This window comes from Ursus maritimus, unplaced genomic scaffold, assembly GCF_017311325.1.
Source record: "Ursus maritimus isolate PB19 unplaced genomic scaffold, ASM1731132v1 scaffold_12, whole genome shotgun sequence".
Taxonomy (NCBI): Eukaryota; Metazoa; Chordata; class Mammalia; order Carnivora; family Ursidae; genus Ursus; species Ursus maritimus.
The window spans coordinates 55,422,426-55,442,900 of NW_024423564.1; the positions used below are offsets into that span (position 1 = coordinate 55,422,426).

The 20,475-nt window shown below is 44.6% G+C and overlaps 1 pseudogene; it reads right to left on the minus strand.

Moving 5' to 3' along the window:
• Positions 1–18,961: 18,961 nt before the first annotated feature.
• Positions 18,962–19,801, minus strand: LOC103663080 (annotated as a pseudogene).
• Between the last annotated feature and the right edge of the window lie 674 nt (positions 19,802–20,475).

The following is a 20,475-nucleotide window of genomic DNA, read 5'->3' on the forward strand; positions in this document are numbered from 1 at the left end:
GCAATTATTTGTATATATGTCTTCCCTACTATTCTAGACTATTAAGGTTTGTGGTGACAGAGGCCGTATCTCTTCTGACGGTCACTATACTCCAATTGCCCAGCCCAGGGTCTGCCACGTAATAAAGGCCCATAAATATTTGTGCCATGATTGACAGATGGATATGCCCCAAATTCCCAGGTAGGCAGAATATATCAAAAGTCATAAGAGGTACAGATAGGTTTAGGGAATTTAGAGAAGCAGAATTTGCATCTTGTTTAGAGGAATCTGCAAAATACAAAAAAAAAAAAAAGGCATTTGAGCTCAACAAAGACTAGATTGGATTTTTACAGGTACGATAGGAAAATGTCATTTCAGTCAAAAAGAACAGAATGATTGGTGGTATCAGATATGCTCCTGTGAGTTTTTGTGACTTGGCGCCCTTTGGAAAGTTAGTCCTATTTAAAGAAAAGTTTAATTGTAGGGACCCACAGCTGGTACCTTAAGTGCCAGATGCTGGTTTTGTTTTATAGTTAACGGTGGCGACACCGCTTAATTGTATATTTACAAGCAAACACATGTTGTTTCATGAAAACTACTTGATAATTACACAGCGACTACTGGAACCCCTGATAATTACACAGTTACACGTGTTACCGCTACCAAGTTATCTCCTGATAGCGGAGTAATTAACTTGTCAACTCAGCAAATGGGGCTGCAGGGGAGGCGTCTGAAAGCCTTGCTCCTCTCTTACAGATGTCTGTGCTTTCGGCTGGCACCTGTTGAACGCAGTACCGTCCTAGTCACTTGGCTCTTCACCTAGACACTAAAATGTCTGACAGTCATTACTGCTGCTTCCTAACACAGAGTGGCACAGTCCTAAGAGCACAAATTGGGTTTCAAATTCTGGAACTGTTACTCTGCACGTCTATGATTCCCTGGGGCCTACTTCCTAATCTATAAAATGGGCTTCATCATGGCAAACAGGATGGTTGAGGACAATGAGAAAGCTTAGCATAAAATTTAACACCCAACCACTCACTGCCCACCCCACCTCCAGGCCACAATGAGTCTTCATCAAAACAGATCCCAGAATAACCTCTACTTAAGATTGTTAAAACTTCTGGGTATGCGTGAAATGAAAATTAATTAACTAATTCCCCAAATTCAGAAGTATTCACTAAACCAAAAGGCCTTTTTCTAAAATATACCGAAATCAACTATTTCGCTAAATGGTGAAATGATAGAGAGAAGTCAGATCCATAAGACATATCCGTTTACTATTTCAGTAAAACCAATACTCGAATAAAAAAAAAAACATGGGTCCTGACCACACAAAGCATATCCTCTTAGAAGGTAGAATTTAGGAGTCCTCGATGCTCCTGGTCACTGGAGATGTCTCCCTGCCCTCCCCTCCGCTCCCCGCTTTAGTTAGCGTTGTCCATCATGAAGCTTCAGTTCATAAGGAAGCAGCTCTCTGTCTGGACACCAGACACGGTGCAGGGACACAAAACAGAAGGTGAAAATAACACCGAGCTCTGGGATTAAATGATATTGAGGTTGAGACAGATTGAATGGCTTGTCCGTGTTAATGAAAGTAGGAGGAGGCAGATCTATCATTCGAACTCCTCCTTCGTACTCCCTACCCATCCTCTTTGGAGAACACCACCCTGCCCCAAGTCACTTTGCACAGTGCCTTGAAAAACTTTCCGTTCAATGCTTTATTATTTGTTTACATTTAAGAAGCGCCTACACTATGCTGATGAACTGTTCTGCTCTAGAGGAATCAAGTTATGTATAACTAGCAACTCTTCAATGCCTGCTAAGTGACAGGTACAAACAGTTGGGGCACATTAGTTCACTGGATCATCTTAACCACAACGTAGAAAAGCCACTATCGTTATCCTCGCTAAATGCACGAAGAGATTGAAGCACAGAAGCTTATTTCCCTTGCCTGAGGTCACTTGCTCCTGAAGTGGTACAAGTGGGATTTGAACCTAAGCCGACTACCTCCGAAGTCCACACTATTTGCCCCCAGGCTAGCTCTGCTGTTTTGCTGTACAAGACCCAGCACAGTAACAAGGCAAAATGTGCTCCAGACCCTGGACACAAAAAGCTCACAGTCTAACAGGGAAGGAAGACACAGAAACAAATATAATTCAACGTGCTGGGTGTTACAAAGTGTGCTTGTGATAGAGCCAGGATCCCAAATCCCCACTCAGTCACTTAAAGCTCCTGAGAAAATATAACATAAAGGATGCCAACCATATGTGCCCTGGTTATTCCTTGCCATGGTTTTTGTCTGAATCCCTGCCTCCTCTAGAGAGCTGGAATAGATCCCGTACGGGCTAAGTGAATCAAAAGTAAATTTCAGGGGAGAACTCTAAGGCCGAGCTCTGCTCAATCCCACGTAAGTAGTTTTTCCCCTTCTGCATACTCTCCTAGGACCTACCTGGTCCCATCTGGCCCTCTCAGCCTCAGGAACTCCCTAGCAAAGGTCTACCCAGCCTAAATTTTACATTCCAGCCACAGAAGAAGAGAGTGTTACATGGCAGGTAGTCATTACGACCCCTTCGTTCCTCCAACAAAAGGTCCTTCATACAACACCAGAACTCTCTTTCTGGTGAAAGAGAAGAAGAGATGAGAGAGGACTGTGTCAATGAAGCAGAGGGCTGGTGACATGCAGTGAAGCCCAAAGGAACAGCTTTGCACATTGCCTTTGAGGAGAAAGAGAGGCTTCGCAGAAGAAGGGATGTTTGGGGGATGAGTAAGAAATGCCAAAGACCTGAGGAAGAAGAAAATCGCTGACAGCAAGAACGTACAGAGGCACAGAATGGGAAATGGTAAGAAATCCAGTGCGCACCTGGGTACCTGGACAGGTACTGGGAGGCAAGCGATAAGGGACATAGCTAGAGAAGTGATTGGGGTAGATTATGAAGAAGTTTGCTTGTCAAAGTGAATAGCTCTAATTTTTCATGGGAGATCTTAAAGCATGGAAGCGGCACAATGTATTTTAACATCATCAGGGGCAGGAAGGTAAGTCAAGAGCCTATTCCAATTTTTCAAAGAATGTGAGGTTGTGAATAAGCCAGAGACTGAACCTCGGGGTTATTTATGCACGATAACCTTCAGGGTTTAGTGTCAGAGGCAGGGACAGAGAGAGAGAGAAGCCTCGAAGCCTTCAATGGAAGGGAGAGTAACACAGAAACACAAACAGTAAAACACTACAAATCTGTTCTTAAAGAATTATGATAGCAAACTGGCCAAAACTGTGGGCCAGCTTAAGCTTCAGGGAGAAAGGGAGATTTAACTAGACTTCCAGGCAGAGCTCTTCTCTCTGGGTCTTAACGACCCCCACGGCAGACTATGGCATCCAGTGTGGATGGGTAGCCCCCTCTGAGAGAGTACCCTGTCTACGCCAGATTGCCCCCCCCCCACCAAGTGGCTTCTGAATGACCTATGTCTGCTTTAAACACCAGAATCTTAACTTTCAAGTGGGATCTACCCAGCCAGACTATTCATCAACAAAAATGCCATAATCCAACCTGCAACTCCAGGCATGAAACAAAAGTATTATTGACAATGACTGAACCCATTCTCCGAAATTGTAATAGTGTAAGTAAGAGCTAATGTTTACTAAAGCTTTCTTTGTTCTCAGCCCTGTACTAAGCGGATTCATATATAAATTGCTAATGCAATCCTTGATGTAATATAAATCTGAGTTTAGGTGCCTGTTCTCCTCCCAGATTCGCTCCCTATAATTCTCCACAGCATTACCAACTACCCCGGGAGCAAAAACAGGTCCGTTGCTTATTTGGGCCAAAACATAACAGAACTTTTACAGCTGGAATGGGAGGCAGTGAGGTATAATGGGAAATGGTTGGGGCTCTGAAGATAGTCAGAACTGGCTTCAGTTCAGTTCAATTCAGTGCAACAGAGAGACGATGAGCCTCTATGCCAGGAGTTTTAATAAACGCCTACTTCTTGTCAAGCAAGCACTGTATCTGTTAGGAGACATACAGACAAGAATGAACATAGAACACCTGCTCTTAAGGGGCCTGCACAAAATAGACACTTGTGCAATACAGTGGACACTATGAAGGTGGACGTAAGGAGAGCGCCACGGGAGCACAGAAGAGAAACAGCACAACTGAGATGATTCCCGACCTGGATCTTAAGAGATAAGGAAGCCGTCGCAGCCAGGAATGGTGAGAACCCAATTCCAGGCCTTGAGAATGTTACCAGTGAAGACACAGAGGGAGGACATATGGAGGATGAATGAAACATTATGAACAAGATAGAGTGAAAAGCAGGGCACCCAGACTGGGAGCCTGAGCGAACGCTACCTGTCCGAGCCCCAGTGTCCTCGTCACCGAATGATCATAAACAGTGTCTCTGTCACGAGCTGGTTGCAAAGATTGAAGATGAAAACCAATAAAGGACCCAGAACAGTGTTTATATCAGAAACTCAAAGTTAGCTAATTAGTAAAACACGTGTTCTATGGGATGTTCACAGATGTTTTGAGCTCCACAGTCAGGTGTGACTTGGAATGTGGGTTTGAACTAGGTAGAGACTTTGAGCATATTCCTTTAGAACTACAGCTTTTCAGCTTTTCATGTGCTAATTTTCACTATGGGTATTTAAGGCTATGAGAGAGTGTAAATTCAGCTTTTCCAAAAAAAATTTTTTTTTCTAACAAGGCATCCTGAATGACTCACGTTCCATCCTTACTCTGGGAGATACTGGCCAAGACTGCCAGGGGTATCGGATGCCCAGCACAGCTTCAGTCCCTCTGGTTCCTACCGTCCAGAAACCGTGCTTCATTAACTCATTGCTATATGTGAAAGCCAAGAGTTTCTTTATCCCATGACAAATCAAATTCTGTGTCCCAATGACCCACAGTAATTGAGGGCTCTATGTAGGGGAAGTCATTAAAGAATTTCCCTTTAAGCCTTAGAACAACTGGCTTGTAAGAAGGGTTGGGCTTTAATCCCTGACCTCAGAAGTATTTGAACCACCATCTGGATTATAATCCATTACCTTAAAAGCAAGGAGGTAGCCGATGTGGTGGCTCTGAGCTCCACAGTGATCCTCCAGACCTCAGCTGGCAATTCTGAAAAACGGGATATTGTTATGCATCACCCGTCAGCACTCAGCTCTGAGTCTACAACAATATCATATCCTAGGTCAACCTGGAGAATACACAGTCTCAAACCTCTAGCCTAAGGCTCCTTGAACGAAAGTGACGTCTAACAGTTAGCATGTGTTCAATTGAATTAAAAGACGTTAGTGGGACAGAAAAGACCAGAAAGAAAGTTATTTGCTGCAGTACAATTTGACCAATTCAGGAGACTTCCACATCTCCACCTAGAGTTCCTCCAAAGTTCCCGTAGACTTTCTACATCTCCACCTAGAGTTCCTTCAAAGTTTCCGTAGACTTTCCACATCTCCACCTAGAGTTCCTCCAAAGTTCCCGTAGACTTTCCACATCTCCACCTAGAGTTCCTCCAAAGTTCCCGTAGACTTTCCACATCTCCACCTAGAGTTCCTCCCCGTAGACTTTCCACATCTCCACCTAGAGTTCCTCCAAAGTTCCCGTAGACTTTCCACATCTCCACCTAGAGTTCCTCCAAAGTTCCCGTAGACTTTCCACATCTCCACCTAGAGTTCCTCCAAAGTTCCTGTAGACTTTCCACACCTCCACCTAGAGTTCCTGCAAAGTTCCCGTAGACTTTCCACATCTCCACCTAGAGTTCCTGCAAAGTTCCCGTAGACTTTCCACATCCAACTTGCTGGTAAGCATCTCCACCTCCCTATCCAACAGACACCTCCGACTTAACATGTTTAAAACAGGACTTGTGTTTTCCCTCTACACATCTCTGAAGCAAGGCGGTTCTGAGACCCTACAGGTCGAGGGAGGCATCTTCCTGCACCAGACCACGCAGTCCTGATAGCGTTTTCCTACACGGACAGGAGAGAAGCCCTGGGAACTTGTGTCCTTTGTCTTCTGTGCTTGCACTTGGACTCTCTTCTTTAACCCCACACAAAAACCACAAATAATTGTGTCATTCCTATTTTTACCAGGGTGAAAAGTGCAGCTCTGAAGGAGTAAACAGTTACTCAAGGCCACACGGCTAGCAAGTCTGGGAGCTGGAATCTCTACCTACGCTTGACTCCAAAGCCCACGTCCCTTTGACCAGGCTGTCTGTCAGAGTGGGATCAAATGAGGACAGAGCACAAGGCTGGTGAGCCCCATCCTGAGGAGAGGCTGCTCCTTGTCCTCTGTTGTGCTTTCTGTCACAAGTGAGCATCTCAGAAGTGTTGGCTATCCCTAGAAGAAAGTTGTAAAGCTGTCAGGCAGGGAAAGAGATGTTAGGGTACAGGTTCAGCCACTGGCTCCCGTGATGAATCAGGAGCGCTGTGCTCCCTCTGCACGGCGCCTGAGAGCCTTGCTCACACACACCATAGCTCATGCTACCGTCTCCCTCCCTTCCTCCCCATCTCCTTCTCTCTGCCTCTTTCACACACACACACACCACACACCCTCCACCTAATTTCTGCAGACACTGGAAAAAATATGTAAGATTTATTTCAAGTTACCAGACAGCTATCCCCAGCTCACATTTTATGGGTAATAGCTTTCATTTATTGAACACCTATTATGAGCTCTGTTTCTCACGCCCAACCCAATTTAATTCTCATGCCAGTCCTCTGAAATAGGTATTATAAATTACTTTTTGAAGATGAGGAAACGGAGGGAGGCACAGAAAGTTTCAAAATTGTTTCTGGTCACACAGCCAGTAAGGCTGGAGGAGTAGAGGAAAGAGTACCCAGATGCAAACCCAGGTCTGTCGGGGCGCCAAAGCCCAGGATTTGGCCAAGGCCCTTGGCTGTCTCAGCAGGCGCTCTTGGTGTGGTGCTGGGTAGACAATCCCATCTAGATGGCTTCCTGATGAAGAAAATTAATTTTAAAAATCACCGATCCCTCCATCGCCTTAAACTGAACACTCACAGCAGCTGGAAAAGTATATATCAAAGAGAGTTCTTATCCCTTCTCTCTGGAGCAGAAAAAAAAAAAATCTAATGAATGCTATTTTATCCTGGTTCACCTACGAGTAAGTTGAGTGAGGAAAGAGGAAGCATTTCCAGCTGCCAAAGACAAGGTCCAGAGACCTCCCTCCGGTGCAGCAACAGTGACACCTTGTGGCCAAGCCGGGTCTCCCCAGCCCCTCCCTGGATCCCCTCCCACACGCAGACTCTCAGGAGGGGGGCGCTAAGGAGGACAGAATCCTTGAGAAAGAACCAAACACTGGGTTAGGATAGCTGCTGGTGGAGTTCCTTTTGTTGCCATCAGAAGACAAATCCGGTGCCAAGGAACCAAATACAAACCTAGTTTGTGGCATGGGAGAACAGGAAATTAGACTTCTTTTTTTCTAACTTCTGTATTTGTTCATTTATCAGTTTATGTATCCCTTACTTTGTCCCAAATATATTTATAGGCAACTTAAAAAGATACATCGACATTCAGTTAGGTAATTCATTTCATAATTTGGAGGGCCGTATGAAGCAAAGGTAAACAATGGTAGAAACAAAAACACAGGTCCAGAAAAAATAGATGTACGATACGCATAACTAAAAAAGTGCAACCAAGGGTATGGATAGGACACAGATTTGTCTCTGGTCTTCCATAGGCCAGTAGAAGGATGGAGGCCTCATTGCTTACAGACTGCGAGATAAAAACAAGACACAACCAAAGAGGAACACAACTGCTCCTCATACTAACAGCTGGGAAGAAAACCCTCCTGAAGTCCTCACGGACCATGAGTAATGTCAGGACACAGAGAGCATAACGGGCCCAGATGATCTTTCTCTGTGGCTCAGCAACTCAGAAAATGCTAACACTCAACTCATCCTTCCACTTTTGCATCCTTAAAATAGTGCAAGTGTTTTCTTTTTTCCATTATTGGTGTAGATTGCATATGTGTGTTCAGAACACTTTGTGCTTCCCCTTTAAATGATTGCTGCCAATTAGTTGTGTTTGTCTCAAATGCAATAAGATTCCATTTTAAGACGTCGATGCAGGGCTTTTACTGCCGAGCACAATAAATTAATCATTAAATCAATTGTATTGATTGGACCTTACAAGACATGAAAAATTGCAGTGTAAGGGATATTTCCTCCAAAGGGTAGGAAGGGACCTCAGCATCCTAGAGGAAGGTGGGTCAGTAGTCTGTGATAGTACCGTCTTATCCCTTCCATGGGTGTTAGTTTGGTTTATCAACTCTAAAATAAATATGGAGAACATTTAATTTTAAACATCTACCCTAAATAAGTTTCCATTTATAAAGGACCCACTAAGCATACTTACCCACATGCTATACTTAGTGCTCTTACACATCATCTCACATAATCCTAACAATAAATCTGTGAGGAACCCATTCCTACCCCCATTTTGTAGATGAGAATACCGAGGCTAATGGACATAGAAACTTGCTCGGGGTGACCCACCTAATGAGAAGTGGTCTCAGGGTTTGAACCCTGGGTTCTGAGTAAACCCAAAGCCCATGCTCTTTAAAAAAAGATCTATTTATTTGAGGCGAGTAGGGACAGAGGGAGAGGGGAAGAGAGAATCTCCAGCAGACTCCCACTAACCGAGGAGCCTGATGCGGGGTTCGATCCCATGACCCTGAGATCATGACCTGAGCCAAAATCAAGTCAGATGCTTCACCAACTGAGCCACCCAGGCGCCCCTAGACCCCAAGCTCTTAACACTAAATTATACCTTAAATTAATAAAAGCATATAGGGGTAGGTCAGAAACTCTACAGCACACTTTTCTGCTTCTTGCTGGGCTGCTCACGCTTCCTCACGTTGTGCCAACATAAGTACAGGGAAGTGGAGCCAAGATTAGATTTTATTTGGAGGAAAAAGAATACTGGTTACCAAGGCCAAGACGATGAGCAGAGGCCCAGGCGAAGTACTGAGACACCAAACAGACCCCACTGGGAAGCGCTGGCACGGGAGCTGCTGGAGAGGAACACTGAGGAAGGGAGGGGCACAGGGGTGCGTGTACACGGTTGTCCCCAGGAGGTGACCCAGTGGAGTTTCGGGCAGTACCTACCATGATTTGGGGGATAGAGAGATGTAGCTTTCACCCTTAATGTCCACACCACACACCTATAACATGACCTTCAAATCTCTAAGCCTGTTTCCTCACCTATAAAATGGGAGCCCTATCTCCCTGGAAGTGCTGTTGTGGGGTTTAAGGATGATCACGTCTGTGAAGTTCTAAGGAGACCATCTGGTGGATAATAAAAGGGTGCCCCTTTCCCCCGTCTCCTTATCTCCCTTAGCAGAGCCTCTACTGGGGAACCTCTGAGCTGGACTTAGCCCCATCGTGTTCGTACCCCTAGCTGTCTCCAGTAGTTCTAGTCAGTTTCTCTCTTCGCTTGCTAAATAGCATGTCAGCAACCTGAAACCCAGCTGTGCTTTTACCCTCAAGGGAATCTCTCTTGGCCTCCCACTCACAGACCAGTTACCAAAGGGAGATCTGCCAATAATCCTCACGAGGGTCTGGAGGGGTGGGGGTGCTGATGACAAAGGTGTCTGCTCTGTCGCCTGACTCTGCTCATGTTCAGGAGACAAAGCCGTCTGGTCTCAGACGACTGTCTTGATTGTCAAGGAGGCAAAGCCAGAAAGAAACCAAGGCTGTGGACTCTGAGAAACAAACTGGGGGCTTCAGAGGGGAGAGGGGTGGGGGAATGGGATAGGCTGGTGATGGGTAGTAAGGAGGGCACGTATTGCATGGTGCACTGGGTGTTATACGCAACTAATGAATCATGGAACTTTACATCAAAAACCAGGGATGTACTGTATAGTGACTAACATAACATACTAAAAAATTATTATAAAAAAAAAAAAAAAAAGAAGAAACCAAGGTTGATCTCTCCTGCTACCTTCTCTCCCAGAAGCAGAACCTCTCCCAGGCTCAGTGCCAGAGGTCACTATTTTTCAGGATGATTTACTCAGAAAGCCTACAGGAAAGGCAGAGGAGGCACTCTAGTTTGACAAAATTCTAGACACAAAAAGAAAAAAACAACAACAACACAACCAAAAACTCAAGTGAGCTTTTACTTTGCTGGGCAAATTTGATGGATGCATACCTGCTGGCCCAGGAAAAGTAAAGGGGGTTATCTATTATGCCGCCACCTCTTGAAGAAGCCAGAACTAAAAAGAGAAAAACAAAAAGTCTCGATTATACTCGCAGCAGCCTGTGAAGGGTGGCTGAGCGTTTAGCTAAGATTTGAACTTGAAATTCCAGTACCAGATACGGTTGAGGATTCTAGGGAGGAACAGGAAACGGCCTAGCTCAGAGTATTCCTTTTCACTTCTTGAGTCCATTTATTTTATGGTTCTGACTTCATGCCAAAGCCATTTGGAGTTTTCAAGAGTTTAAATAGCGAGGTCCAATTAATAAGGCATAAAACTCTGCAGCTTCCTCACTCCCGTGCATTGAGCCGGCCCTTCTCTGCTCTGAATGTCTAATTGATGGGAGACACTTGCAGCCCCACGTCTCCACATCCCGGCCGAGGATGGGAGCAGTCTGAGTGGTCTCCGGCATGGGTCTGGGTTTGGAACCATCCGAGCAGTCCTGTCAAAATGAATTACAGTTCCTCGTGGACATGTGTCTATGATTGGAATAGGATGAAAGTTCTGGTAGTTTTATTCCTTTCTGAGACATTCTGGAACATTTTAGCAGTGAATTTGTCTCCTGGCTTTTTTGGACTACAAACTCCCCACATATTATTTTAATAACGAGGCATTCTGCTGAGGAATTAATGAGAGCATTGCGGTGTTCAAAGTGACAATTAAAGCTATTGTTTTGTTGTTGATTTTCCCCCCAGAGATGCATTCATCTCTTTCAAAATGATTATTAAAAAAAGAAAGCTCTTGTTTAGATTTTACCTTTACTTGCGCGGAGTCAAACTGGAAAGTATATAGGAAACAACGTGGTTCCAGGAATATTCGATCATATTTAATGGAAGAGTCCATTAAATCTTTCCTCTTCTGTGTGTGTGTGTGTTTTTTTTTAACTGGTTTTAGGTTATAGCAGGTATTCACTACTCTATTTAGAAAGATAAAAAGCTCTTTTCCTTTTTTTTCCACTGAAGCTTTTAGGGTTATTTTGAGGGGGGAGGAGGGACACAGAGAGGCTCGGCAATCTTTTTCCTCCATAATTTGTAGATTACAGAAACCCTTGTGCTTTTAATAGATGGTTCCTCGTTAGACAGCACAACAGAATAAAATAATTGTCCTCTATTATCCTTGAGAGGCAGGGCCAAGTTTTCCCCCCAAAGACATTATCATATCAAACAACTGCTTTAAACGCAATTGGAAACACAGGCTTTATGGGAAACCTTTGGATTTCTCACTCCTGCCAAAGGAGTTCTAAAAGATGGGCCCCTTTGTTATGGATGGCTCTGGAGTTCCTCTAATAGGTGTACCAGATGAAAGATGACTAAAGGCATCCCAGATGGAAGAGTTGGCTAACAGGAGTGCCATAAATACCTGATGGATATACAAGCCTCTCGGCGTGAAATATGGTCTTTGCTCTGATTTACACTTTTAGGGCATATTTAAAAGAATGCCACATTGCTGGGGGGTGGGGCGGGCATTAATAAAATTTAGATCTGTGGGGGAAAGGCAAGGAGAATCCCTACTCCTTGACGTGTACAAGGTTGTTTTCCCTCACCGTAGCCCCTTTTTCTAAGGACACCTTCACTTTTCTGGACAGGAGTTTTTGCTGCAGAGGGCAAGCTCCATTCTTCTACCTGGACTCTGAGCAATTTTGCTGGATGAATTAGCTACAGTGTTATGGAAATACTGCTGACCTTTGAGCCCAGAGATAGGACCCTTTACTTTCATACACCTGTCCTTACTTACCTGCTTACTTTTGTCACCCTGGCGGCCACAGCACTGAGTCTGACACTTAGTGAATACTTGCTTATTGGAGCCTCATTTTTTTTTTCAGCTGCAAAGTGAGAGCTAGTAATATCTATACCATAAGGATCCAAACCACATTTAATAAGAACCTCTGTGCGCCATATTCTTTGCTCAACACCTGAAGAAACCTACCTGTACAGGATGGAAGGAAGACGACTAACAACACATCAACATGTGATGAGATCCTAATGGAGTGAAATCAAGTGAACCTGAGTTCAAATCCCAACTCGGCCGCTTGCTAGCTTAGTTACTCTGGGAAACGTACTTGGCTTCCAACTGCCAATTTGTAAAATGGAAAATTAAAAGTTTCTACCTCGTGTTGAAGAAATTTAGTAAGATGATGCTTTAAAACTCTTAAGAAATTGCCTGCATATTGTAAGTACTCTTTAAGTCTCAATCAGCAACTTGGCCAGACTTCATGAAACCCAGTACCTAGAAGGAACTCTTCACTACCTTTCCCTGATCAAACCATATCCGGGATTCTGGGGTATCGTTTTTATTTGTGGACATCACAACTGAAATTTATGTTGGTACATACAATTAAAAAAAAGTCAAACAGAGATTTTTAAATTATCTTATGTGAAAAAGGGTTGAACAACCTAATATTTCAAAGGGGAAAAAAAATCCATCACTCCATACATATTTGAAGAGGGATTTAAGTCCTGAGGGATTTTTAAGGACAAAACTGGCACCATCTGGCAGGGAAGTAGATACTATTTCTGTCTAGAAGAAGACTTCCTGAGACCTAAGGCTTTCTGAAGAGAAATTTTCTCTTCTGTATAGGCACCAATCTCCCGCCCCTGAAGTTAAGAGAGTAGACCTCATCCTGTCTGACGCGGATCCAAACATAGGTAGAGGACTGGACTTCCCGCAACCTTCCACGTTCTGTGATTCCACATCATTATCAGCAGGCTGACTCCCCTCACATTACATTCTGAATGGCAGAAATCCAGAGAGATCCCGACTCTCCAGCTACCTAGTGGTCATGTGTGCTACGGAGTCCCTCTGCTCATTCCATTCCATTTATAGAAAAGTCACCACTTCACTGTGAGCGTCTCCAAGTGTCTGTCCTTGTGTGCAAGGCCAAGCCCTTCACGTTTCTTCTTGATTCCATTCCCGCCCATATTCTCTAGATTTACATCTTAAAGCTTCTTCCTTTTTGCTTCCTGCAAAAAAGGAGCCAAACTTCACCTAAAAACATGCTCCAAGCTCCCCTGTCTCCTATCTAACACTTCATTTTTCATCTTGTATCTCAGTGTGTTCTTGCTACCTTCCATTACTCAACTCCCATTTGATCCTCAATCCATCAGCATCCCTCACACACAACTGAAATAATTCCTGCAGAAGCTTCGCAGACCTTTCATGCTGCCAAATGCAAGACATCTTGCAGACATTCCCATGCTACATGCTCTTACTCTCATCTTTCCAGGCTCTCTGTGCCCATGGCCACTACACATGCAGATGTTCGGTGAACAGGGAGAGGTTCTCAAAACATAGCAACAGATTAGCAATACTATGGAGGCAAGACATTTTGAGGACATATAAAAGACATGATGAGTGGTTCATTTTGGCTCTCTTTGGCCTAAGTATAATGGTGGTGGTGAGGCATAACAGAATTTTGCAAGGCCTTAAAAGCCAGGCTAAGGAATTATCGAGAATTGTTTATATCTCCCACAAGAAACCATTTCATGTTTCTTAGTAGAAAATTGTCACAACCTTTAATTATGATACATTAGATTGAAGACTTAGGGTGAGAAAACCACTTAGGGGGATCTAATAATCTTCAGAATCCTTCTCTCTGCTTTCTATCTAGTAATCTGTGTTGTTTCACTTGAGATGGTATTCAACGTGGGCACTTGCTTGACTTCAGAACAGAAGCTAAAAATATCACCACCATCCTGATGGAGCTTCCCAAATTGTGGGCATGGAATGCTGTGGTCCTAGAGATGGTGTGGGGTGGGCAAGAGGAAGGGATTAAACAGCTTTGAACCATATCACAAGAATTTCAATTATCTTTCAAACTGTTTGATTACACCAAAGAGAAAGACATCATCTCTCTATATCTTCAGCACTTCTCTAACAGTCCGCTAATCCTCACTTTTCGGAAAGAAAGTATGCCTTGGGCACAGAGCCTTCCAGACATAAGACACTACAACAAGAATTTCATAACACTGTTTTGTTTTCATTTACTTATTTTTGTTATTACCATCTATTTATGGCAAGCGAATTTGCTTTCCATAGATGATGGCCTCGTACATCTTCCTTTCAAAATGCACTTCTGTAAGTAAAATTTAGGAAGGAGAGGAGTTGGTTTGCAGAAAAAGGTTGAGTAAAAGTACAAGTGCATGCAGATATGGTGAAACATGCAAGGGAACACCAGCAAAGAGAATTTGGAAAACCATCATTTGGTTGAAAATGTGGAATTTGGAGTCAGACAAAATTGGCTTAATATCCAAGGCCCAATGAATAATGTAAAGCAATTGACTTAAACTCTTTTGGTCTCAGTGTCTTCATTTGGAAAAAATGAAGAAAATAATACCTACTTAATAGGACTGTAGAGAGGAGTTAAAAGAGGAAATATTTTAAAAGTGCTGAGCACGACACAGTGCTGAACACAAACTGGACACGTCGTGCGTTTCAGTCCCCCTCCCTCTTCCTTCCCCTCCTGCTGATGCTGAGATTGGCCATTGCCCCTTCTCCTCAGGTCCCCCTTTCCCAGTGTAACCTGTGGGCAGCCCTTGGGTCTAATATCCTCTGAGCGAGTTCTCTTCCTGCCAGTTTCTCCACTGACAAGCTGGCACGGGGCCTGCAGTCCAGCTTCCAGGAGGATGCATTGACTGGTGGCAGGTGGCGGGAGCTCCCAGACACACTCTCCTCACAGACAACCTCCTTCCCTGCTCTGGCCAGGAGTAGAGTCATTTCTTCCTCCTCCTCTCCCCTTCTATGTGCAGAGCCGCTAGCAACCTGCCCTTTAACTGGGTCTTCTAGGGAAAGGTTCAGGAGCCCAAAGCAGTGCAGTCAGAACGGTGAGAGCAGCTGAGTTCTGGCTTCTTCAGCATGCTTCAGACACAAAGTTGAAGCCTGTTGTACCTCTTACAAGCTTGGGAAAAACAATCTCCCTGAGTCACAATTTTCTTACCTGTGAAATGGAACTGTTAAGGCTCTCCCCTGAGGGTCGCTGTGAAAATATCAAGGCCTCTCCTGCAGGGCCTGGCACCTGCTGGGAGCTGTTCCACTGGTACTGGTCCTCTCCGAGCCACGGCTTCGTTCACAGGTGGCACCACCTTTCCAGGGCGGAAAGGAAATTGGAGATTATTAAATCTCTTCTCTCATCAGAGGCAAGAAACTTCTCCAGCATTAAACCTTTCCACTCTCCAGCTGGAGGCTCCCTACCTTGAAAGGTAGTTAGTTTTATTGTTGGTTATAAATTTGATTCAAATGCCGAGTCTAAATTTGTCTTCATTATTTATCTGTTGTTCTTTCTGGAGCAAGACTGCGTAAGTGGAAGATTTAATGATTTATTTGTCGTTATTAATCTGTTTTCGGATTGCTTCCCATCTGTTATTTCTCCAATCTCTCCGGGTCCTGTGAAGGATTTCCCCACTGCCTTTGGTGTCTCAGTACCAGATAGCTTTTTCCTAACGTACCATTTGTCCCATGAGCCTCATTATGGTCATTCTGATGCAGAAAAGACCCTAAGATTCTCAGACAAATATCTTGCATTATTCTGGGACTTCTGGCCAGCTAAAAAAGAGTGGTTAATAAGCTAGCATCTAGAAGGGAAGACATCAAAACCCAGGCTCGTAGAAAGATTGAGGGAGGAAGGCAGCCACATGGTGGGTGGCAACAACCGGCACATCGAGGACAAATTCAGACGAGCATGGCTGGCGGCACATGAATAGGGCTCAATCTCACAAGCTAAGATTTGGAAGAGTCCCTGAATTTGCTAGCTATTTCTTTCCGTTGTTACTGGTGAGGGAGTTGGAAGCTGCCATGGAAAAATGCTATGTGCCCGGGCCTCACAGTGTCCGAGTTCGGTCCCAGTTCCCTGAGACCACCTCCGGGGCTCTTTCCCTACACCACATGGTCTCCAGCCCACCCCCCACCACTCTCCCCGCTGATGACTGTCCCCGTCTTCAAAGCCTCATTAGACCACAGTGGCGCTATTTTCACTCTACAGAGCCCGCACAGGATTAGACTTCCAACAAGCTTCCTGAATCCTGAAGCCTTGAATCCTTAGAATCAAAAGATACAAGAATCTGGGCTATGGGAAGGAGAACTGAGATTGTCTAGTACACATTTTCATTCACAGAGGGAAAAACAGAGAAGAAAAAAAGAGAAGACCAGACCAAACCTGAACTTCCTTACACACCCCGTTGGAGCAGGGATACAAGAAATAACAATAACTAATTTTACTGAATGGTTATTCTGTGTCTGTTACAATATGTTATGATCTTTACAAGCATTGCCATTTACTGCTCTCAGCACCTCTGATATGTGCAGTTTTGCCTGCATTTTTCAGATGAGGAAACCAAGCATGGAGCACTTAACTGTCTCATGAGAAACCATACATACAGTTAGTTATATGCAAGTCATTGGGGATAGAGAGGTGACTATGACCCTTCCCTACCATCCCCAGGGAGTACACAGTCTGGTCATGAAGACACACACAAAAATGAGGGAGTCAGTCACTGCGATGAGTGCAACAGTAAGAAACATGGAAGGACAACTCAGGAAACAAAGTGACAAATTTCCATCTGGTCTATTTTACTGAATATTTTACTTTTACTGAATCTTCACTGAATTTACGGGTCTATTTCCATCTGAATTCTATTACTCTTTTTCTTAACATTATAATAAAGGCATTTTCCTTGTTACAAAAACTATTTTGTAAGATCCTCATAATGGTCTGTGAAATAGATGAACTGCCATCTATTCAAATAGGACTGTTTTATAATATTCATTATTATAAATAATTCTTCAATAAGCATCTTTGAATATTAAACACTTTTTTCCTTTGACCATTAAATACAATGAGTGACTCAACATGTTCCAATTTCTTTCCCAAAAGCTACTTTCCTCATTTTATATACAAGCAAGCTGAAGTCCAAAATCATTAGGTTGCTTGGCCATGTTAAAATAATTAATAAGTCGTTGATGGGAGCCTGGAATACAGGGCATAGAGTTTCCGAAGGGAGGCCTAAAGGTTGTAGGAGAAAAATGTTCCTCTGCGTCAGGGTTTCTCAATCTTCATACTATTGATATTTGGGCCAGGCAACCCTTTGTGGTGTGAGAGTGCACCTTCTGCCTCTACCCAACAGAAGCCAATAGCAGCCTACACACATACCAGTCTGAACCCCAAAAATACCTCCAGACATTGCCACCATCCCCTGGATTGGGAGTGGCAATATCGCCACTGGCTGAAAACCACTGCTCTGGAAGGTTTGTGCTGCTTAGATTCTGAAACCAGATCCTCATTGACAGCTATTGCCAGTAAGAAGTCATCCTTTTCAGTATTGAATACACATCAATTCAGAACCATATGTGGACAAATAAATCAAGTGTAACATAGGAAACCTCAACAGATCGAGGATAAAACACATATAAGGGTTTTGAAGTAGGTTAGCCCAAAGAACAAGAGGAAATATATTATTCCGAAAGGCTTTTAGGATTCCTGCTGGTATCCAAGAGAATATATGATCTACATGACCCATAAAACGAAGGAAACGAACACAGAAACAGACATCAACTCCATGGCTATCGCGGTTTTCCAAGCTGCTAATCTCCTAGGATTTCTCTGAAAAGACAAACCATATGGAGAGCTGGTTACCTGGCACTGGTGTTTATGAGTCCTTGGGTGATACGGGGCCTCGGGAAGACTCTGACAGTCACTGGGGAAAGAGTGTAAAGCGGGAGGAATCACTTGCAGGTAACGCATAGGTGTCTGGTTTCTTAGAACACAGACTTAAGGGAGTCAAAATCTAGTACTAGGTCCCCAGATGTGGCCACTGACTGCATCCAATGCCACTCTGATCTCAAGAGACCACGGTTAAAGAGTGCTGGGTACTGTTCAGCAACCCAAACGTACCACTGCATTGCACACACTCAGGGCAGCTCTTCCTCCTGGCACCTGCCACGTGTCTAGAATTTGTCCCAGGAGACCATCTCTACCTGCTCCTGGAGCCTTCTCTGTGAAAAGCAGCCTCCGGCTATTGTTCTCTTTCTGACCCAGCCCAACTGCTGGTGCAAAACCCACTGTTCTGGCTTTGAGGCCTATGAATTGATCCGTGACATTTTGTGGGGCAGGACATTGACCTGAGTTGAGTCCCAGTTACCTGGGGAAAGTATAACGTGGGGTTCTTCCCTGCCCTTGACCTAATAGATAGGAGTGGGCTAAACGAGCCTTTGTCATGCGGGGAGGCTGGCGTGAGGGGCCTGTCCAGCCTGCAGGGCAGGCCAACTTCCCAAATTCACATTCTTGGAAAGCAGGGCTCCTTCCAGGGGGGAAAAAAAAGACTCTTTGAAGTGGAAAGGAAATGAGGGTCAGTGGGCTCCCCAGGATGGATCTTTTGGAGATAGACGTCATCTTAACTATGCAAACAAGGCTCAGACCTCAGATGAGCTGACAAAAACCATGCCCTCTGAAGGCTGGAAGCTCACTGTTGGCCCAAAGCCAGGATGCACTTCGGGCAGTTTTTTGGAAATAAGAAAGCCCCTGGGGGGTTACTGTACTGCTTACCTGCGTCTGCAGGCTCTTGCTATTGGGTGGGACGAGAGCTGCCTGCTTGGGGCTTTTGGTGCCAGGCTCACTGCAAAGGGCTGCTGAAGTGGAGTACGAGCTGCCTCTATCCCCGACCTACGGGCTGCCATACTTCTCCCACGGGACGGCCTTTTGCTGAGCTGACACACCTGAGCCGAAGCTTGAAAAGACTCGAGAGACTAACTTGCGTCCCACGAGTCTTCCTAGGGTGACAGGGATTCAGTCATCAGTCAAAATAGAGGAGGGCTCTGAGCTCACTCAGTTTGCTCTCAGTCTCCCACTCCTGCTGCTTGTCCAGGTGTCCAGGCTGGTCAAGCTGTAGGGTCAAGTCTCCAAAGATCTTACGCATTTCAGACTATCATACCACCTGTACTTCAGTCAGGGACTCAAAGTTGAGCTGGAATTAATGTAGTTGACTATGGCAGAACCATGGTATCTTCTGTAGGAGCTGCTTGTTCTTGGCTTCAAAGTCATCCCAAGCAGGCCAAGGCTCTGTTTGGGCCTGGGGGAGTTTGGCCAGCACTGGCCCTGACCTCTCCTTTTTCTTGTATTTTTCCACCTTGGCCTGCAATCTCCTACAGTCCTGCAAGGACTGTTCCGCCGTTTCACCGCCATGTAAGGCTAGGGAAGACACTGCCAAACTTTTGTAAGGGTTCAGTCACAGTCCTTTGGATCTGGTTCACCTTCCCTTGGTGAAGGGCATCCATCCACCTAATGGCCACGTCCAGGGCTGTCGCCAAGTTCAGAAAATTCTGGTCTTCCTCGCAGAGGGGGATGGAGAACAAGTCCAAGGATATCTCCGACTTCATGTCCTTCTGCAGCCTCCTGCTCAGCTCTTTCAGATGCTGGAGTTTTCCATACACCCTCTCAAAGTTTCTCTCCACTGCCGTGGGGACAATCTGTTTCTTGGGCTGCCCAATCTTGAAAGGAATACAGCTCATGGTCCCAATCTTGACTCTAACATGAGGGTCCTCAGCTGCAACGCAGTCCTCTTTTTTTTTTTTTTTTCTTTTTTAAAGAGACTCTTGCACTTAGAGTTAAAAATTATGCAAGGGGGGGCGCCTGGGTGGCACAGCGGTTAAGCATCTGCCTTCGGCTCAGGGCGTGATCCCGACGATCTGGGATCGAGCCCCACATCAGGCTCTTCCGCTATGAGCCTGCTTCTTCCTCTCCCACTCCCCCTGCTTGTGTTCCCTCTCTCGCTGGCTGTCTCTATCTCTGTCAAATAAATGAATAAAATCTTTAAAAAAAAATTATGCAAGGGATTAAGTCACCACAAACCTGTGTGCAGGATAATACATATACAAAAATTTCTTGCACAGGGTTCTATTAATGCAGAAGCAAGAAGCTAGGAACAAGGAAGCATTCTCCCTTCCAGGTTTCAGAAGGAACATGGCCCCACACTTTGATTTCAAACTTTGTGACTTCAAAACTAACACAGTGACCGCTCTATTGTTTTAGGCCAGCTAATTTGTGGTACTGTGTTACGACAGCCAAAGGAAATGAAAGCATGTCCTGTGTGCAAACAATTGCCTCGCAATTAGAGCATCTCAACTCATTTGTGTTGAACTAAACTAAACCCCTCTCTGGGAAGAATGTATTTCTCTATTGCTGGACGTGCCCAAACACAAATAGAAAGACCACTCAATGGTAATGTTGTTGAGGAATTTCAATTATTTCTAAGACTCCCACCTAAACCAGATCCTGTGACCTTCAGTGAGATCTGAAGAACT